The 10,537-nt window shown below is 37.7% G+C and overlaps 1 long non-coding RNA gene across 2 annotated transcripts in view; it reads right to left on the bottom strand.

The window, feature by feature from the left end:
• The window catches only part of LOC102037192, an 85,536-nt gene extending 75,095 nt beyond the window's left edge, over positions 1-10,441 (bottom strand). For both annotated transcript variants that reach the window (XR_001335693.1, XR_265270.1), the window contains exon 1: positions 10,340-10,441. This is a non-coding gene — a long non-coding RNA (uncharacterized LOC102037192). The remainder of the gene's footprint in view (positions 1-10,339) is intronic.
• Positions 10,442-10,537: the final 96 nt, after the last annotated feature.

Here is a 10,537-nt window from a genome sequence, read left to right on the forward strand (position 1 = left end):
TCAAGATTTTCCTTTCAAAGGCCCTTCTTCATAGATGAGATGTAAATGCTCCATTAGGACAAGCATTTGATACACAGAAACTAATGAGCTATTATTTAACTTCATCCTAAGTGTCAGAAGCCTAAAGCAAAAAGGCTTAATTAAGATGATGTGAGCCCCAAGTCTTCTCCCAGGAAGCAGGTGAATCACAGCAGTTTCCCTTCACTGCCAGATACATGCACAGAATTATCTGAACACATCTGTTATCAATATATGAATGGCATGACATCTCCTGCTGTTAATTCAGACTGATTACTTGTTAAACACATTTAATTGAGGCAGAAGGGAGCTTAACTGATGTTCACATAAATATATTTAAAATAATGGAGAAAAAAGTACTTGCAGCATTTAAAGAGAGACTGAAGGACTGTTTGAACATCAGATCTTACACGTTCAGATGCAACACATGAAATAACCATAACCAGGAAATAACCAAATAACCAGGAAACTAATGTTTCCTTTTTATCTTTTACTGTTGTGTACCTACTGATTTAACAGATTTCAAGGTTTGAATAATATAAACTAGACATGGTAGACCCTTTATTGTTTCTGACAAGAAATAAATTATATTCCTTCATCAAGCAATGACTGCTTCTAAACCCTATTACTTCACACTACAGGCTGTTTACAGAAACAGATGCACTACTAGACAAAACTTATGCTCCTGAAAATACATTACACCTAGCTAGAGAAATGTTTTCTATAACTTTTGCATCCTGTGTTCATCGTCCTTTCATTGAATCTCAGAACCAGAAGGGATCTAGCCAGCTGAAACTGAAAGACTGCAAACATTCAGTGAGAGTCAAACCAGGTCTTTTTCAATTTTTGTAAACTCACCATGATTTTGCCTTGATCCCTCTGGGAAACCTACCAGAAAAGTCTCAGCATCCTCTCTGGTAACTGTTGTTAATGCAGAAAGCTCTGATTCAGGAAATCCATTTTAGGAACACAGCTATTGGCACTGCAATCCCAACCTCTTTCAGCAAGGTCCCCTCTACAAGTAAAATAACTATTGCCTTTACTGCTGACTTTTAGGCATAGTGTTTCAATGTCTTCTGGAATATTATTAGTCAAATCTGTTTGCCTTTCCTGAGACTTAATCAACTTGTTGATTAGTAAAAACATCCATCACTTTGCCACTTTAATCTTATCTGCTCATCTCAAAAGACTCTTGATCCTTCACTTTAGAATTAAAATAGGTCAAGAAAGTTGGAAAGGAAAAAGATAGCAAGACAAGAATACCACAGATTTTCATCTACCAAAGGGATGCAGTTTTATGGATTGCAATAGAGCTGTTCTGATTCAAACTTGTTGAAGATAGCCTTCTAAGTACAATTGTATCCATTCAGAAATTATTATGACTATTTCTCTTCCTCTCCCTTTGTCCAAAATAAAATGTATAAATTAATTTCAGTTATAAACGGGGCTTATTTAAATACAGTATCTTCAAACAGTGACACATTTAGTGGTTTTTTGCTAAAAAATGCCCTTTTCCCCATAATTCGGGTACTAACTTCTGTATAATTAAACTAGAATGAAAATAGGCAAGCTTTCTGAATGACTTTTCGGTTAACACTGGACCAAAAATCTCAAATCAGGGCAAAAGGTAATTTGTGACCTTATGTGCAGGAAGAGATGAGAGAGGACAAACTCCATAATAGAGTAACTGAGCTCCCCCTAGCAGGAAATTAATAATTAAATTTCCATTCCTCACCCCAGGTGAATAGAGCTCATAGACCCTAAGTTACGAGCTCTCAGACTCACTCAAGGGCAAGTTCCACAGTCAGGAAGAGGAGATGGAATGGAAGATAGTTGTTGGTAAATGAATTTATAGCACATGCTTAGAGGAACTGAACAGCCTATCGGCTGCAGGTGGAAGATACACCTGGGTCAAGAGAGGCAGCTTTCAAGAAATGCCTAGGATCACAACTGAAAAGGGGAGCAGGTAATGCTTGGGGAAGAAATACAACTTCTAGAAAAGATCCAGAATTTCAGAAACTACACTGTTTCCCAAAAATAAGATACATGGCAACTTTGCCATTACTGTGTCCTGATTCTTATTATATTTGGATTTCTGTGTTCTCATGACTCAGACAGAAACCTGTAAAAATGTTAGTATTAAGAGATGTAAAATTCAAAGTACTAACACTTGTATTCAAAACTCTTTTTTCCCCCATTTTTGTTGTACTTCAGTATTAAGCAAATGAAGAGAAAGGCAACATGAACTACACAATTTAAAACTGGACCTTATTTTTTTAAGTACAATGTCAAAATAATCCAGTTTTATTACTGCTTGGTTAAAAAATGTTAACTTTCTGATCACAAAATTATTTCATACACAGATTGAAAGGTCAATTAAGAATACATGGCAAGAATTGCTCAATATACAGAGATCAATACAAAATCTATACCTCATTCAAATAAATTTCAAGCCCTGGATTGCATATTAAAAGAAGCTTTGAGTCTCCAAGATCTCAGGCTGAAGAAGTGCCTTTTAAAAACAGCTCGAGCATTCACAAACCTGGTAATGAAACCACCTAGACACTATTTTCATCCCCACAGAAAGAAGAATACTAATACAATGTGTCTTCTAGTGCTGGATAAGCTAATTCAGTGTCATATGGGGCATAATTAAACCTGTTAACTCAGAATTCCACAGCCATTATATTCTTTTGAATACAAATAACAAAGTGTCTAAACCTATTCACAAAGGTTTTGATGCTTGTCTCAAAGCAGCAGGTAAAGCAGCACCTCACAACACACAGTTGCATTTATTAATAATTATCTCAACCCAAAGCACCAATTACCACACGCTGTCAACAAGAGTGGAAATGCAAGGTAGCAGGCACGTTAAGACTGCTGGAAGTTTTCCTGTTATGATTTATTTTCATCTGTAAATACACCACATTGTAAGTAATATGCTTGTTTTTCTTTTTTTAAACTCAAAGCATCATTCTTACTGCTTCACACATTTATATCTGTACGAAAAGTTACGTGTTTTTTTTTTTAATGCATGAGCTTAGTATGTCCTTCTGTGAAATATCGTAAATGAAAAAAATGTAATGTGGATTCCTTTCAGACAAGATTTTTGAGCCATAACTGTCTCTCTGAGATAACTAAGGAACTCTACAAGGCAGTTTGGCCCTCTGAATGAAATCATAGTCACTTCAGGAAGCAAACCACTGCAGGACTAACAGACAGTGCTTGGACCTAAAGTCCTTACAGAGAAGTATAAGCTCTATTGTGAATTATTTTATTGCCTGGACTTTTTGGTCTCCAAGTTTTCTACTTTCAGTTATTACTGTATCCTGGAAAACCACTGCTGGCTGTCAAGTATTACCACTCATTGTTTTCATCTTTTCATTGATGGTACTGGAATCTCCTAAGAAATCACTCAGATGTGTAGTCCAAGATCATGGCTTCACTTCATCAAAGATGAAAAGAACAACTTGGAATATTAAGCTAGGAAAAGGATAGCAGACTTTTGGAACGTACCCAAGTCCCCTCCAACAGATCCAGTTCCCCTATGTAGATGAGAGGAATATGGTTTGAGTCTCAGCCTGAAGGGAGCTGAATTCAGGTTTCTAACCTAGTGAGCTCTACCCAGCAAACATAAAGGATTTGTGCTCCAGCACCTGCTCTTTGGAAAACAAGCCCTACTCATTTATTTGGACAGTAAAGGAAAAGGCAGAAAGTTGCCTTCTTCAGTAGAACATCAATAAATTTGGAGTCTGAAACAGTTAATCATGACCCCTTTCTGTTATAAGAAAGGTGACTAAAGCCTGAAGAGATGCCTAATTTAAAGTATATGATGACGGAATTTCCCAGGCATTCACTTCAGCAATCCTTGCTCAATGCATGGATTGTAATGTCTTTTTAAATCCCAAACATTTTACCCCATGCATGTTAACTCCAAGGATCAAAGAGTTCTCAGTCTCACTCCAGACAGCTCTAAGTGAAACGTCAGAGCCCCAAAGTTTTACATACTTAAGGGCACATTTTCCGATGCTCTTACATTTTATTACCTGGAAACAATGGTTTTTTTCATATTTTGACAAAGGAATGCAAAAAAAAAAATTATGTTTTAATATGAATGCTTTGAACACTTATTAACACTGGCAGCTAAAGAAGCTGTTTTCATCAACAAAGCATAGATGGAAACAAGTTTCAAATGCAGGTGAGCAAGATACTGTTTAGAATGGTTCTATAAATATTTTGCAAGAAAAACAGACTAATAGAATCTGCAGTACTATCTAAATTCACACTGTATTTTCTATGGAAAATGTATTTATATGTAAAACAGGATGGAAAGACAAGACATTGCAAAGTTGTTAATATAAAGTAAGGAGAAACATCTCTGAGACACTTCATAGGTACTCCTGTTTACTTCCCCTAAATATAGTACTTCAAATGCTGATGCAAATTTTTGCTTTGTTTATCTTGTGCTTTTCATAGAGGAGAAAAAGGACATGGTGACTAAACAACTAACTGAAAATAAAAGCTGTATCCAACATAATAAAAAGGAAAACAAAGAAGAAAACAAAAGCAGTTTTGAAGAGAGCATGCTTGTTACTAGGAGAAGATTGTTTACAGGAAGTTCTACAAGTCTGGAAAAAAGAAAATGGGACAAAATTGTCTGCAACAATGGATACTGATCACAGACATCAAATCTACAAAGAGTGTCTGAATTTGTAGAAATTATTTCCAGATAAAATGGCTGATCTAATGGCATTTTGTGAAAGCTCAAGGATAAAGATGGATTTCTCTTTAATGGAAATCAAAGTCAACTTTATAGGCTTACTTCCCCATTACACTTTGATTATTATTTCCAATTAAGAATGCAATTGCATAATTAACTCAGTGAATACAATTTAAACACACAATTTTGAGTACAGTGCTATCCTCAAACATGTCCATTATTACACATCACACAGTCAGAACACCATAATATAGGACAACTTGATTGGGTGTTGTTGAAAAGCAACATGGCCTTAAAAGTTGAATTTTTTTAAAGTCATATTCAGTAGCATGAATTTCATGACAGGACTGCAATATGAAAATGGATTTTTGAGTAGAATGTCATATTCATGGAGTCTAACATGGCAAGCTCCTCCTGTAAAGAATTAGGTTGAACCTACATATATGACTAATGGTAGTAATACTTAAACCTCTTCTATACATCCCTAACGTCCACAAAACCCTGTAGCCATTTATTTACAGTTTCCAATGGAAACAATTCCATCTACACTTCTGAAGGATTTTGGTTTTAGAATATTTATTTTATAATTATTTGATAAATAGCAAAGGATATGCTTCTCTCCTCCTCCAAACTGTTTGAAAGGTTAAAGTGTCAGGACTGGTTCTCTATTTCCACATGATTTAGATAGTTTTGGTAAAATACTGCTGAATCATTATACCCTGTTCTACACCACTGCTGCAGACTAGAGGGCTTACCATAGTGGGGGGGGGGGGGGAGGAATGAAAGAATCCATTCTCTACAATGAAAGTGCTGTGACACACACAGCTATGGAAAACCAAAATAAGGAATGAAGTTTTTAATCATCTTGAAGTACTTGCACTTGCTCACCTTCATGTAACAATAAAACCTTTATACATAATCAGTGTGAAATTGAACACAGTATCTAATAAATATAAAAGATTACTCTCAGAAATACAGCAGAAGTTCCAGATCTGCAAAGCAAAAAGTGAAACTCCCTTCCAGTAATGACAATAAGTCATTTCTCCATTTTAACTGTTATTTAATTGACTCTTCACTGAAACCAAATCTCCAAGAATTTCCACAATGAACAAAACCTCCCCTAACCCATGCCCCCAATAAGGAGAAATTCACATGCACAGCAAGGAGAAAACAAGCCTGGTAAGGTTTCACAAGCCTTCAAGCAGAGGAGGTTATTTGAAGCAAATTCCACCACACTACTGCTGCCTGGTACTACTGCTGCAGCAAAGCTCCTAAACTCCCATAGTCCAGTTTTGCACTGTTGCAGCACAGTGATCTTTAGGATCTATACTGCTCTGAGGAACAAACTGGGTGTCCTCAAAGTGAACCACAGGTTCAGTTGAGGAGAATAATAGTGCAACATACAATTACGCACAGTCAGAATTTTCTGAGGGAAGACCTCATCCTACCAAGACATTCAGATTTCTCTGCACACCAGTTGACAAAAACATGCGGCAGAAGCTGAGCTGGCCCTATGTGGATCCAAAACAGGCCCATTTGAACCCTCTATCACATCTGTAACATGCTAGCAAGAATCACTCCACCTTTCTTCCCACCCCAGAAAGTGTCACACAACTCCAAAATGTGCAATTGTGATCTAAGAGACTTGTAGGAAATGGACAGCTCTGAGCACCAGCACAAAGCACCTGGGCTGGCAGCGGTTAAACTCAGCATTTACTTAAAAGTTTGATGCACAACTGCCACACCCTCTTTGCCAGAAAATTCAGCTTTCTTCTCTTAAGTATCAAAACCCACCATGCTCTGATGGTACCAGCAGGTAAGAAATGATACATCAATGAAAATTATTATAAATTAGACATACAGCATTCCATGAGGCACTAATCATGCTGTCCCATGCAATTTTTAGCCAGTTATACGGTGACCAAAGCCAGAGAAATGCCATCACCTTCAGCAATAGAAATCACATACCCAAAGACTTGACATTCCAGAGTCTAAAAAAACTATCAGCTTCAATTTCCTGCTCTTCTCCTACAAAAAAATCCTCACCATGTTGCTGTAATAACATAGTTTGAACAAAAGCTTACCTTACAACAAAGCTTTAGAACTCAGATTACCAGGTGACAAAAAAAACATTTCCCCCTTGAAACCTTCTTGGTCCATGCCAATGCTGCTGCCACTGCACCACCACCTGTAACTTGTGATTTTCTGAACTCAGGGAATGTAAAATATAGAATTCACACATCAGAATGCAAAGTCACACTCCACATTAACCACAGGTACTCTCCACCCTAAGTCAGAATTAAACCCAGTTTGTTTCCCAGCATATATCCTCACCTATGTTGAAACATGAAAATGAAATTACAAAGGACCTAATCTCACTTTCACAGAAGTCAACAGCAAAGCTCCTGCTGACTTCAATAAGAGCAAAAGCCAGCACTAGATCTCCAAAAATCATTATTATTTCCTTCAGAGCACCAAATACATTTCCTACGAGTCCCATGCAGAAGGATGATGGTCTCTAAGCTTTCCAATAATACTGAAAAGCTCTCATATAGAAAAGCATCTCAGACTGCCAGTGTCTATGACCACCTGAGGAATACAGTTTGACTTCAGCACACAGCCCAAAGAAAATGAAAGAATCACTCTCCCTATGAGAGAAGAAAGATGCATACCTGCAGTAATGACTCTGTGAAAACTTTGGAACCAACAGAAAAAGGTCTGCCATATTTTAAGGAGAACTTGTAGGAGTATCTCTTCCTCTCTGCACCACAAACAGTTAAGATTCAGGGAATAATATTTACTTTTATATATACAAGAACTTCCTTGGATATTTAGCAGGAAATTACTATCAAAAGTGACATACAAAGAAGAACTTTGACTTGATAGAAAACTATGAAAAAGAGATTAAAAAGTAGTTATATAGTTAATAGACTTTTAACAAGAACTAACAAAGGCAGCAAGAAAAACTCTGTACTTTTCAAGTACCTTTCCTCTTGCAGTAATTTGGAAGCAGTCAGAAAAAGCATAAGAATTTAATCCATAAACATAGTGAAAAGGAAAAGCTGAAGATAATCTTCAGACCCTCAGAAACTGGAGTCTTGACCACAGCATGCAATTTGAAACCTATACCATAGGACATCCAACAAGAACCTACTAATTATGCCATCCTTTTAAAAGAGCTGCCAGCACACCTGCAACTACTTGATGGAACAAGCTCTGAGCAGAAAGCAGCAGCAGCTGCTTCCTATTATATAGGCTGGAATTAAGTTAAATTTGCCTTGCCAGCTACACAAGAGAGACCAGCTTCACCTCATTAGTTACAGGTGCTACTTACTGGTCTGGAGATGAAGGCATTCTTCTAAGAAGACATACGTGGGACCTGAATCTGGGCTTTCCAATTCAATACTTGTTTGCAAAGAAATCAATAGAGCAGAGAAGGATTATCAGCTGAAAAGGGAAGCTTTCTTCACCATGCCTGTTATTCCCTTCCCAGTGCAAAATTCACATGTTCAAAATTCACAAATGAACGGGTATGGAAATGCAACAGCTGTCCAGTTCTATGTGCAACATTTTTTGGATCTCCATTTCAAAGCCAGAAACAGGTAGGAGTTCAGTTTAAACAGGTAGGAGTTCGGTTTCAAAAAAAAAAAAAATGGTACTGAAAAGCAGAATTTATTCCACTGGACAAGAAACAATGGCTACCTGGCCACAGCAGACACAATACAAATCTCCTTTGGAAAGGGAAAACATTAATACTTTAGTTACTGTTCTGCTAATTAACCCATGCTACTGACAATGATCAGAGTATGATTATGCTGCAGTATTGCACATATCCATTTCCTACTTTTCTCTATCAACAAAAGACCATCATAGCACCTTGGTGAAACATCCTTCTGCACTGACGAGTTACTTTTCCTGAGCCCTTGCACATTTCACATGTGTCCTAACTTAAACAACTGCAATATAGGTGCCCCCAGTTTTCTTTCTTTGCTGAATAAAATTGAAAAGACAAAGCACTTGCCCTTTCTTGAGCAGTTACTTCACTCAACACACAAGCAGAAAGGTAACTTAGTTCATACAGTTTTAATAGAATTTAAATACTAAAGAAATTTTCCCTCCAAATATAAGATACAGAAATCAAATAAAAAGGAATCCACAAGTAATTTGCAAGTACTGTATCGCCCTCTGCAGTCAATGGACAAGTTCTGCAAAGTGAGCCTGGGCACATTCCTTGCAAAGATCAATTAAAAAACCTCTACAAGTAGAAACCCAGCAGACCTAACTTTTTTTTATCATGTCTTACCTGTTGGAATCATAGGAACAAAATGCAGAAACTTTTTAGTTCTTGATATAAATGCTCCACCCGTTAGGGATGTGGAAAAGTATGTCCTGCTGCTCCTTCACAATGGGTCAGATTCCTGAATGATACTTCTAGCTTTTACTCTCTTAGAATGTGACAGAAGTTATTAGCTATTTCATTTTTTTTCTGGTTGCTTCTAATAAATAATATTAGAAATAATATTATTTAAATCCAAAATAAACCATACTTTTTAAAAGTTACATTAGCTGATCCATCAATGACAGAGAAGTGTATTTTACAGTTCAGGTATTGCACTACTTTATTTGACACAACTTATAACATTCAAAGGGCATTCAACCGAGATTTTTACAGCACTGTATTGGTTTCACCCTGGCTGGATACCAGGTGCCCCCCAGGCTGATTTTCTATCACTCCCTCTTTTGAACTGGAGAGGGGAGAAGAAACACAACAGGTCAAGATAAGAGCACAAAGATCATTCACCTATTACCGTCACTGGAAAAACAGACTTGGCTTGGAGAAACAGATTGAATCCTTTACCAATGAAATCAAAGTAGGATAATGGGAAATAACACCAATTCTTTAAACAATTTAGTGTTTGAATACTGTTACAAATGAAAGTTAACTCACATTATGGTCACCAGTTGCCTTAATTCTTCATTTTCTTGACCTGCGACAGGACTTGAGGAAACAGTATGGAGCTGAGTCAGGGGAGGTTTAGGTCAGATACTAAGAAAAGGTTTTCCACCCAGAGGGTGGTTGGACATTTGAACAAGCTCCCTGGGGAAGTGGCAACAGCACTGAATCTGAGATCACAAAGCATTTGGACAATGCACTGGGGCACGTGGTGTGACTCTCAGGGTGTCCTGTGCAGGGCCAGGAGTTGGACTAAGTGATGGGGCACTTCCAACTCAGCAGATTCTATAATTCTCTTACCAACACTGATTATGCTTTCTATCCAAGCACCTTCATTCCAACTTATAACTGTTTGGGGTTTTTTCCCCTTAGATCCAGGAATAGAATTTTCTTTTCTCTTAAAAGAAAAACCTTTGTACTTTATGAACAGCATATCACCACTAAAACACACATGAAAGCAATGAAGGCAAATTAACAACCTTTCAAAACAAGATTAAACTTTTGAAGAACCACTCTTTTGCTCTCAGCAGACAGCTGAAAGACTCATACCGCAAACGTTCAAGGGAAAGTATTGACAGCATTTCATGCTTTCACAGAACAGGACTGGTTTGGGTTGGAAGGTACATTAGCCATCACCTACTTCTAACCTGATGCCATAAGCAGGGACGCCATTGACTACACCAGATTGCTCAGAACCCCGTACAGACCAGGCTCAAGCACCTTCCTTTCCCCATCACCCCCTGGGTCCCTGAGGAAGTAGCGAAGAACTGCTCAAAAGCCCTCTGGAAGGGGGCGCGGCAGCTGGGGCGGGCCACTGGGCTGCCCTCCCTGCCCGCGGCCGCGTT

This window comes from Geospiza fortis, unplaced genomic scaffold (genome assembly GCF_000277835.1).
Source record: "Geospiza fortis unplaced genomic scaffold, GeoFor_1.0 scaffold11, whole genome shotgun sequence".
Taxonomy (NCBI): domain Eukaryota; kingdom Metazoa; phylum Chordata; class Aves; order Passeriformes; family Thraupidae; genus Geospiza; species Geospiza fortis.